Below are 12,033 nucleotides of genomic sequence, written 5' to 3' on the forward strand. Positions count from 1 at the left end.
ACTTTTTATATAAAGAAAAACACAAACATGAAAACACGGATGGTAGGTAAAGCATTGAATCAGAAATTTAGTAATGACAAAATTATTGTTTTCATTATTGACTTGATAAAAGAATATTCGCATTTATCATTCGAAGGAGAGAATATGCAGATTAATTTAATCGGAGTCGCTGTAAATCGACGACAGACTGCAGTGGAATGTTCACTTTAGAAAAAAAAAAAAGTTCCCAACAGAATAACTGTATTACGAGCAAAGTAAAGTTTGTTTGTTTGTTTGTTTGTTTATTTGTTTGATGTATTTCTAAATGGTTTGGGTACGGGAAAAAAAAAGTTGCAGAGTTGCATTGGATTAGCGCCACCTCTGGTAGCAAGTCCGATGAGTATCGCTGGAGTGATCACTACACATATCGAAGGCTTCAGTATCGACCACACCACAGTGTACGTATATCGGTTTCGTGCGACAACCGGTAGAACCGGAAGATAGAGCAAGCACAGGGAGCGGAAGTGCAGAAAACTTTGGAGCCTGATGCCTGCCACTTTGGTTGTTGGCGAACTTTGTCTCCTACACTGCGTCAAACGAAACGAATTTCAACACCTCGCGAGAAAGGAACAATTTGTAATCTAGGAAGTATCACTAAATCTTCGTATCGTCTTTGCTGTAAGTACTTGTTTTTTCAAGTCTTGTACATAATGTTTAAAGTGAATACTAGCAGTTAACAAGTGTCTGTAACGTTAAACGTGTGACTGTGAGACCTTTTTTTTTTTGGTTGGTTTGTACTGCCCGCTGGTTGTGGGGTAGGGCAACTCTCCACTTGAGGGGAGCCGATGCCAGCGGCTTCGCGTGTAACCGCTAGGTTCGGTCAGTCTGCGACTACCTTAGACTAGTGACTGCAATTACTGCTAGCTCCGCGCTGGACGCTGGTGTACTGTTGTTACTCCTAAGAGTCCCAACATATTGTTAGTTTATAAATACTGCGTTAGTCGGTGTTTGTATGTTTTTGTAGACTTACAGTTGTTTTCCGTCTTGTGAATCCGAGGTTGCATGTCACAATGTATGTATTACCAATGTATGTAGTATCGCGAGTGTAACGTTAGTGTACTGTTACTGTTGTGTTGGGACAAATACTTAGTAAGGACAGAAGTAAATTAGCTGTAGACGTAGGGGTAGTGCATCATAGTGTATCGTTACAGTGTATGTGTAGGTCTAACAAGTGAGACAAGGGGTTTCTAAAATAGATTTGAAGGGTGTGTACAGTTCTGGTTGAGGTGAGGATTTACCTTTTAACGTTTTGCGAGATATTCAGAAACCACTATGTGTGCGTTCGAGCGCTCTCCTAAAGTGAACTGTACCGTACCGTACCGCGCTACAGGAGCGTTCGAATGCTCCTAAAGTGTACCGTACCGTACTGTACCGAGCCAAAAGTGGATCACTTCCCGATGTGCTCCAAAAGCGTACCAAAGCGTACCAAAAGTTCGTTGTAAACCATGCGCGTATCATGCGCATACGTCACAATGCAAAAACATCATTCTCTTTGTTCGGGACAGCTGTAAGTAGGTCAAGCGCAAGGTGAATGACCTTCTTGCTACAAACAAGCGTGAACTTTTCTAAAAATAACTCGAGAGGTACGCTTTCTCCACAGAGCATTCGAACGCTCCCAAACTGGCACAGTACGGTACGGTACGCTTTAGTTCAGTTCGCTTTGGTTCGCTTTAGAGCGCTCGAACGCACCCTCTGACATTATGAGATGCCAAAGAGCATGCAATTCTAAAAGGGGTAACGTTAGGCCCTATCAAAAGTTTATTTGTTGAAATTGGTTTTGAAATGGCTGACTAAAACAAGGTGAAACGAAGAGATGCTAATAAAGTTGTGGCATGTCGCCTTTTATTCATATTATTATCACTTTTTTGGATATCTCAGCCATTTGAAAACCAATTTTCATCAAATAAATGTTGAATCCTTCTTAAAATTACATGCTCTTTCATAATCATATTTTATAAGAGGTTTCTCATTATCTCACTTAAGAATGTTCAAAACATGCATCCCCACCTCAACCAGTACTGTACATTCCCTTTAACATCAGTTTTTTACAGACACGACCAGCGGCAGTTAGTTCCTCAATAAACTTGTTACTAGAAATAAATACTATTGTTAGAAAATCTAGTTTTACTAGATTCTAGTATCTTATTAATCTATGCAAAGGACACATAGGCTATTCCTATCTTCTTTTTTGTGGAGATTTTCATTTAAATGTCATCTCTTATCTCTAACACTCAGATTTACACATAGAATCTAGTCTTTGCACTTAATTCTTTTACAGTAACGCTGTAACTGTCTGCCTTCTTTTTAAAGTTGCCCACTCTTTTGCAAACTATTCCATTATCCATGCATTCTGGTCATGGATGTATAAAAATTACGCTTTATACATGAATTTCCTGAAATGTCATCATAGACCCTGTCTTCATCCTATGAAATGCTGCTACAATGTACATTGTCGGTCATGATGTCTTGAAAGTCTGGAGTTTAGCTGTATATCCTGTTCATGTTTTGTCAGGTTGTTTGGAGGCCATGTAATATTAATAGGTCATTTGTATGATAGATTCAACATTAATATGATTTCTGTTCTGTGACTTAATATGTAGGCCTAATTATAATTCTATTTCCAGAGGATGCTACATGTCAGTGCAGTTTAATATATGTTTCATAAATGTGTCTCTTTTTTATTGCTACAATTATTAATGACCCCAAAGTTTTTATATATTCTGTGGAATTTTAAGGAATAATTGGGTGTGACAAATATGGTGACTCATAGATTTTTGTTGGATTATCGCAGTATTTTTGCTCTTCAGAACCTGCACACATTTTTATGTGCCGTCTTATTTCATGTAACATAAATTTGTTTCATTCCCTATTTATGTCATACTCACACCACTTTGACTTTTATCATTACCCATGAAATGACAAGGTATGCTCATATTTGTCCTGCATATTGGTCTTTCAATTCATTTTTTTTTCTTTTTCTTTTTTAGACCTGAGGCTAATGTGCAGTGTAGTGCATAGTTTTATGCATGTGTCGTTGATATGTCTGTTCCTTTGAGCCCCGGTTATATGTGACTTTCACTTTCATAGGAATACAATGTAGCTCTCAAGGGAGGATGATTCTACTTAATACCGGTACTAAATTATAAATCACATACAGTAGTACTGATGTGAGAGATACATTGTACACCTTGTAAGTGATGCAGTTGTCAGCAAGTATAGAAAAGTAGCGTCAGACTTTGCTGACTTTTATAGGATCAAAACATTTTTTTTTTTTTTGGTTCCTCCATGGCGCTGTAGAAACAAAATAAAATCTGTCATTACAAGTCCACCCTTACTTGTGATCACGTAATGCTGTGAACTTCAAACGAGGGGAAAAATGTGCTATGGAGCACTCATTGGAGGTAATTTTGTCCGCTAATATAAATGTAAAACAAAATGTACAATGTATCAATGATATAGTCTACCCTGCGATGATAAATGTACTCAATGTGTGAGTCCTGTTTGATCGCACAATCCCAAATTAGCTTTGAGAGGCCAGCGGGTACGTTGTTCTGCTGACGTATAGTGACTTTGTCATTGCTGACAAATTAGGGAATCTTGCCAAGGATGAAGAGGCAAAGTACTCTATTTTGAACCATTTTTTTTTTTAGGGGGGGGGGGGGAGGGGTTGGTAGGATTTTTTTTTTTCCTTTTTAAATGTGAATAAAATGTTATAAAAACACAACAGTTACTAGCTTAGGCTAGAATGTACAGTCGTATTTCTGATTGCAAAGCACTGAAATACAGTGTAAACCATTCAAACTGCCTTCTCTACATTCAAAAAAGTAACATTGCAACCAGGGATATTGTTTGTGACCCAAATATGAGAGATAGTTTTAGGCCCGCTTACTCTTTCTGTAGCTTAAAAAGAAACAGGAAAGTATTGTGTCTATCAAATGATAGATGACATCATTCTTCTATTCTTTGCTTAAAGGGGTCGTATAGTTTTGGTTGAGCCTTAACGTCAGGTTTTTATCATTTTTTGGTGAGATAGTGAGAAACCTCTAATTAATATGAAATATGAAAGAGCACGTAATTCCAAGGGGGATTTAGTGTTTATTTGATGAAAATTGGTTTTAAATGGCTGAGATTTCCAAAACAGAACAATCCTAATAAAGTGTGGGACCCACATTTTGTTACGATCCTTTTGTTTTGCTTTGGATGTTTCAGCTATTCCAGACCCGAATTTTATCAAATAAACTTTGAATTCCTCTTAAAATGGTATGCTCTGTACTATTTCATAAGTGTTTTCTTGGTATCTCGCAAAAAAAAGTTAAAGCCCAATTTTCATCTCCACCAATACTCTACCATCCCTTTAACAGTCTAGAACATTTGGAAGAGATTGAAATACAATTTTCCCTCATATTTGAAAAATATGTCAGATTTTTCTTTTTTCAAGTATGCGTATGCACAAGTTCTACTACAATGTATGGGAAGTGTTTTTTGTTATTTTTTTAATCTAACTAGTAGAAATAAAGTAAGTTTGTGGCATGTCTAGCTCAGACTATTTAAGTCACACTTGAACTCACATCAGACTCATCAAAGGCAGGATGAAGAGGTTCAGCTCGCTTGAAATCATATCAGACGAATAGGTATGCTGGCTGCTCCTCGATCAGCGAACAATCACCAGTCTGTGAGAAGTAATTTAATCGGGTATTCTCGTGGGGGCCGACCTCACCGCTGACCTCAACACTCCAGAGAAGTCTGACCTCCCTGCTCAGACTGGAGAGGAGCACTATTCAGAGCAAGAAGACCAGGAAGTGCCTGATGGGATGTGGTGTGAACCTCTCAAACCTACCAGCACAAATTTAGGCTTCATATACATAGGCCTCCCTGGCAGTCAGTTTATGAAGGAAATAGAATCAGGTTTTAAATTCATGGACCCCAAATTACAAGCAATTCTTCACATGATGATCTTCATTTTTCCCCTTCCTACTTTTTTCTTATTGTTTATAAGTTTTCAAGTAATATTAATACTCTTTTCTTTCTTGGTGATTGACAAACCAAACGATGATTACTATTGTGGTGTGCTTTCATTTTATGCAAGTGTAGCTTGTTTGCATGCAACATACAACAAACACTTACTGATTGCCAAAGCATAGTTTGAGTGGCTGCCTCAGCAGTGTTCTTGTGTACACAGCCTGTTTGTGTTTTTCACAATATCAAGGTCCAAGTGATTTAATTTCCGACAAAGTCAGTATGTAGGCCAATAACAATGGTGATAAATGGTTTTCTGGTTGATACCACAAGCAAAAGTCAGTCATGCTAGTCAAATCAAACATACAGAACGATTTGTAAGCAAACTGTGGCAAGGATTTTCGGGGTAAATGAGAGTTTTTCCATTTAGATTTGTGTACAGCTGCAATTGACTAAGTCATGGTATGCAGCCAACCATGAAAGTGCAGTAATAAGCTGGAGTAAAAGAAACTAAAACCAGTCATTTGTCAAACAAAAATGGTAAACAAATTGTTTCACGATATAACTCATAGGCCTACACACACACTAAAAAAAAAAAAAAAAAAAAAAAATTAAAGAAAAAATAAGCAAGCCATTGGCAAAGTGAAAGCAACATCATTCCAGAAAAGATGATATCATAATGGACTGAATTGAGACAATGAGTAGGCCTAAACCGTGTACTGGTTTGCTGTGTTGAAAGTACATGTAAGGCAAATCAAAGCACTCATTTTTCTGCTACATTCACCATTTAGTACCAGCTATCGTTGCAAGTTTGAGACAACCTACATGAATTTCTATACTGCAACCATGTTACATTTAGTGCATAATGCCTCTTACAGGATTGTACATTTACAGATCTATTTCAGCTTTAATAATGTGGAGGGATTACAATCTTAATATCAGTTGGGTTGCACCTGGTATAATTTTCAACAGTAAATGATTTCTTTGGCTGCTGTTATAAAGCAAATTGCCACCCCCTCCCCCCCCCCCCAAAAAAAAAAAAATGCAGTAAATCAGCTTACTTGACCCAAAGGGGAAATCATGATAATTTCTAGAAAATGCCTCTATTTTTAAGAGCTCCCTTGGTTATTATGTTATAATATTGCTTGCATAGAGTTCACGGGTGTTGTACAAAAAACAAACAAACAAACAAACAAAAAACAAACAAACAAAAAACAAAACAAATCAAAATAGTGTTATAAAGTTTGTTTATGTGTGTGACTTTGTGTAAAGGATTCAGCATTGTTTGCCTTTTAAGATGTGTATTCTATGCAATGTCTTTGTTACATGTCCTCAGGAACTACTGTATGATACACCAACCAAAGAATGTATTTTTCGATGTAAGGTGAATGAGTGATACATTATGGCACTTCATGTGGGAAGTAGTATGTGACGTCTGTCTCAGGCACAAAGGAGACTGATCTTTGAAGATGCTATGATTGGTGATGACTCATTGAATGGTTTCTTTAATGGGTCCTATCAAACTTCCTTTAATAGCGATCATCAAATATCTGAATGTTAGATAATTTGTAGCTGTTGTGTCACAGTGTTGACAGAACATTAATTCAGCACATGGGTATTTTCTCTGTAAGAGGCACTTCATCATAGTCAGTACTGGAGATATTTCTGTAGTTTGATCTGATATCATGGAAGGGAAAGGGAAATGTGAATTAACTGTCGAAGTATACACCCAGAGACCCCTGCATGTACCCCATTGATAGGGGAAGAGAAAGTCCTGAATTTGCCATGATTGGCCAACCCTTGCTTCCTAGCATGTTATGTTTGTGACCATACATAACGATCCTGGCATGTATTTATGTATAGGATTAGCCTGGTGCATCACACCAAAAGAATCCCACTCCCTTCTATTGTGTTTTCATTAACTGGTGTTACACTTCATTGTGTGCACATGGGTTTGTTTATGAATGGTGTGAGTGCCCTTTTGAGGGAATGTGTGAGCATAGAGTTAGGAGTGACAGATAGGGAGAGTGTCCGAGAGGGGAAAGGGGAAAGGAGATGGGAGAGGGAGAGTACCTTTAATAGTATGTGTCCCAATATTTGGGATCTGTAATGGAAAGATAATATTCCGTTGCATTGTATTTTTTTGGGGAATGAAATATAGCCTGTCGTTTGATGTGTTAGTCATCACTGACAGAATATTTGTGGGAAGGGAAGATGGGTATTGTGAATGCTTTTTGGGTGCAGGATGCAAAAATATGAATTTGATTTTACTCTTGTGGTTTTGTTTAAGAGTGTATTCCGGCTATATAGACCTACATTGTGCAAACTATGAATGCAAAAAGTGATGCCTAAAACACTGCATGATATAGCAAAATCATGACCATTAACTGTATTTTTCACAGCTGAGAGGTATACAGTAGGTTAACCAACATGAATCATTCAAATTTCAATCTGTCTGTTCAGTTAGGGGAAAGAAATTCGAATCTAAAGTATGACTGATTATCTTTAAACTGTTCAAATGTGAGCTAATCAAAACCAAATACACTCTGTGGATGATAGATTTGAAACCATGCCCTTACTTGGCCATAACTTGATCATATCAGTCTTTGTTTAGGTTGGGACAGCACATAAGACACTGGCGAAGCAGCCACATGAATTGACCAAGATAGCAAGTGCTGCTGTAAGTGTAGTCTGTGAACTCTCTCATGTGTTGAAGAACACCCCCCCCCCCCCCATCCCACCGACATAAGCCCATTCTCACAGTGAAATATGATGCCATTGAAAATTGTGTATGAGCTTTCCATTTACACTACAACAATATATCTGAAAGTATTGGCACTAGAGAAAGATCTTAGGTGTTTGTCATTGTACTGCATGCTGGCAGTCGGCTCCACAGAACTACAACTGGCTGTGACCACAACAATAACATAAGCAGCTAGCAGTACTTTTCATTGCTGTTGCAGGGGCTACATGGTACATCCAACCATCAACAGTAACATGGAAGTCTTGTGACAGAAATCATATATAAATATATTTATGTATGTATATTTTTTCTTTCCCTGTGGTGAGCATTTTCATTGCAAATATTGTAACAGCAAACTTGGCACAAAGTTAGAAAAATCTATTTGGTGTGCAGATAAACATGTATTTCCCCTTTGGTTATAATGTCCTTTAAACAAAGTTGTCTGGCAACTTTCACCAAAATGTTACAATTTGCTATAGTCAGTGCGATCAGCCTTCATGATAAACATGGCTCAAGAGCACATTTTCTTTGGGTAGTAAAACACAATTACATGCAGTTTGTACATTGTAGGCCTACCGCTTTTGTTATACTACTGCAGTTCATAATATGTCTCTACAAGTGAACCATTCCTCGTCTGCTTATTCTGCTACAATATTACGACTGTATTACAACCATTGCTGCTATTTTTAATATCACTGCTGCTATTTGTACTAGTAATGCTGCTGCTATTGCTGCTATTCCTGCTTCTTCATATAATACCCATGCTGTTGCCAACAAAGACAACAGAAACACTGAGGATCATTGTGAAAATTTGAAAAGAATCCAAAGGAGATGATAATGCTGGTAATTGTGTAAAAGTTCTATTGCCAGCAGGCATCAGATTATTAAATCCTTACGTACCCAAGAATGTTCTTGGCAATAGTCAAAATTTCCCATGCTTGTCATTAATCTCCTTCACAATATTTACAAACCGACATACATACTGACATAGTGCCCAGAGAAATATCAGAATAATTGTACTCACCTTGAGATACATTATGTTCGAGCAGGCCTGTGTTTCAGTGAAATCTTATTCAAAATTAAATCATATAGGTCCTACTGATATATAGTAAATTTTTCATAAGATTTTGGAACCCAGTGACTTATGAAAGTTACCGATAAACATGTAATCACAAAACAATGAAAACAGTGAACAAAAAACAAAAAACAAAACTCAAATATAGGCCTAATGGTACATATGTAATTACATGAATCTACAGGAATACCTTCACTTTGACCAGAATAGCTTGTCATGCAGAATAGCTTGTCATGCAAGTTCTGTTTGCATTACAATGTAAGTATTTTGTGCGTACCAGTGCATTTGTGTACTGTACAGTATTTATTTGAAATGCCACTACACAGTAAGTTATCCAGATAGGATTATATGTCCTTAGAATGAAAACATGTGTGACTGACACATTACTTCCCAGTTCACTGTCCAGGAGGTGTTTCTTGGTATTTTAATGTCCTTTTTGTAGGCCAACTTGGAGAATGAATCACTGGGGGCAAACCTTGCGACCTCAGTGCCCTGAAGATACAATATGAAAGTCAAAGGTCGTGTGCACTACTGAGTGTGGAAGGAACTTAAACGCTAATTCTGCTTTCATTCCGGTTTTAGAGTGACAGACATGGATTATCACTGAAAACCTGGTTGGCTTTTATCCCTTTGGAAGCCTGTTTTTGTAATGTTTTCCCTTAGTTGAACTTCAGATTTATGTACATAAAGTTTTGTTCTGCTGACTTCACTCGGTGTTGACTTTGTCTGGTTCTAAAGCTGCTCTTAAAAGCGCCGTGTCAATCACCGTGTTTGTCCTGTCAAAATGCATGGTAGTGCCACAGACATCATAGGCCTACAATGTATTACACATCACTATCCATGGCTGTGTGTTGTCAGTGAGTTGTTTTCTGATGTTGCATACAACTTGCTGTTCATTTTTATATGTTGCTACACGTGTACCTTTATTTTATTGTAGCAAAGTTGCTTCATTGAGCAGTATTGAATATTGTCTAAAAGATACAGACTGTGTTCTAAATCTAAGTGACTATAATTGGTAATCAACTGAGAGAAATCAGCTCCTAGTATTAAATGCATTTATGAATCTGACGAAAACCGATTGGCTAGTTAAATTTACCCAGCAGAAGGGGTGTGAAGATGACCATATTCCATTTTACTTTTTTGACAGAAGCAGTGCATCTTGGCACTGATCCAACTTTAATGCCGTTTCTGTTGATACCAGTACTATTTTTTTTTTAAAACTCAGAAAGTTTCAAAACTTGTCAATGAAGATTTAGGTGTTTCCGCCACCTCCAAACAAGTGAAAAGAAACAACAAAACAATATGATCAAAGTGCAGCAAGCTGTAAGTATAGGTCACTTAATAGATGATTGTTGCAAGTAGGTCCTATTCAGTATTTTATTGCTTTGATTGGAGCAGTTCTCTCCTTTTCCTAACATGAAGTGTTAAACCAAGAAGCAGTTGAACAATAACTTAAAAACCAACTGTTGTATATGGAGACAAGAATATCTTTCATAAAACAATATGAGAAAGTTATAGATATTGATCATTTTGTTCCCCTCGATCAAACTTACACAGAAGAAGAATGTTTGTAAGTAGTTTTCTGTAGAAAGTTGTTTTATACTTATGTATAAATCAAATGCATATGTAGGCCTACATCCTGTGATGAGTTTGTGTGAATGAATGTACCAAATGTGGAACATCCCCCCAGACACAGAGCCAGGATTGAGCAAGCAATAGTTGCTTATGGTACGTAACTAACTCAGAATGCCGGGATCGGCACAGGGCCCACGTGTGTGTGTTGTACCATTGTACCTATTTGTAGGCCGGTGCCCCATCCAGCCCCCCTTTCATTGGAGATATCGTGTGACACAAACAGATCCATCGTTCAGGGAAACTGAAATTAGACGGGAATGAATCATGCCGATCGGATTTAAACTATCCAGACAATTGCATTATCCTTGTTGCTCATGGGGATGTGGTTGCGTCAAGTACTACAGCAGCAAGCCTGTTGTGTCACTTAAAGTACAGTCCCTCACCATGGTCAAGATGACTTTTATGAATGGATTAGAGTCAAACATGAAACCAACAAAACTGTGGAGGTTTCATGAAAATCGGGCGTGAAGTTAGGAAGTTACGAAATTTTGAAGTTTCTTTTACTGCTGTATTACTCCTATGGACAGAGATAACAGTGTCAGTATTTCACTAGTTTCCCATTGAATTGTATGCAAATCTTCATTGAATTTCCTCTTTTCGACATCAAATCAGTATAATATAAAAAAATAAGATGTACATTGCTATGTATCTTTCACAGCAAATCACTGTTTTCATGTAATAATGACTTCCAGGGGAAAGAGAATGCAGATACCAAATCATTGACCGAGAAGTTGAGTAAAATATGGTTTAGTGTACGGGGTGTGATGACATTGCCTTTTCACTCAGATTTGCTTGTATTTGGTGAAAACGTATCAAACCTTGAATTTCCGGAACCCTTTTTAATATTTTTGAAAATAGTTTTCATGAAACTGCTATCAGTTTATTTATCAGATTTTGTTTTATTCTTAAGAGTCAACTCTCATAACATGGCATGGAATTTCCTCTCTTAAACCAAGGACATTGAATCCTTTTCTGGTAAAACTTGAGTGGGTTACATTGTATACTCTAGGGAGAAATAAATCTACCATCCAGTGTGCTGACTCATTTTTGTAGACAGGTATGTGCTTTAAAGAGTGCATGACAAGAAGGTGCTTTATGTTTGAATGATATAGGGCTACTATTCTGCCCGTGATAATTTACACAATGTATGTGAAGTATCACTCTCCTGAGTTTATGGGCATGATCTGAATTTATTTAAATCATGTATGAATAGATGGTTGGAATAAAAATGAAATAAAACCAAACAAATAAAAGTCACATAGAATATTGTGATAATTTGCCCCCCTCCCCCCCCCCCCCCCCCCCCAAAAAAAAGGTTGTAGTTAAGGTCTTAGTTTGACATAGAGCGTCAAAGGAACTCTTCATCTCATACAATGACTGACACCCTATGTCTAATGACAATTCAGAGTCGGGTCTACTGTGTTACAATGTATGCATCTTGCAATAAGGAACTTTGTCAACCATATGTGACCCGCTACAACAAAAGGGTCCTAAAGTCGCGCACGGTCGAAGCTGTGAAAATTGAGTTTGAAGTCAGAGCATTAAAATTGGTCAAAACTTACGATTTTCTGATTTTGACATATTA

General features: G+C 37.4%; 1 protein-coding gene across 1 annotated transcript in view; it reads left to right on the top strand.

Annotated features, from left to right (window-relative positions):
• Positions 1–476: 476 nt before the first annotated feature.
• LOC139728561 (integrin beta-1-like) overlaps positions 477–12,033 on the top strand; it is a 92,608-nt gene continuing 81,051 nt past the window's right edge. The window contains exon 1 of the mRNA XM_071639498.1: positions 477–657. The gene's annotated coding sequence lies outside the window, so the exon portion shown is untranslated. The remainder of the gene's footprint in view (positions 658–12,033) is intronic.

Source organism: Diadema antillarum, unplaced genomic scaffold (assembly GCF_040938485.1).
Source record: "Diadema antillarum isolate AM-2024a unplaced genomic scaffold, OU_Dant_1.0 seq00000183_RagTag, whole genome shotgun sequence".
Taxonomy (NCBI): Eukaryota; Metazoa; Echinodermata; class Echinoidea; order Diadematoida; family Diadematidae; genus Diadema; species Diadema antillarum.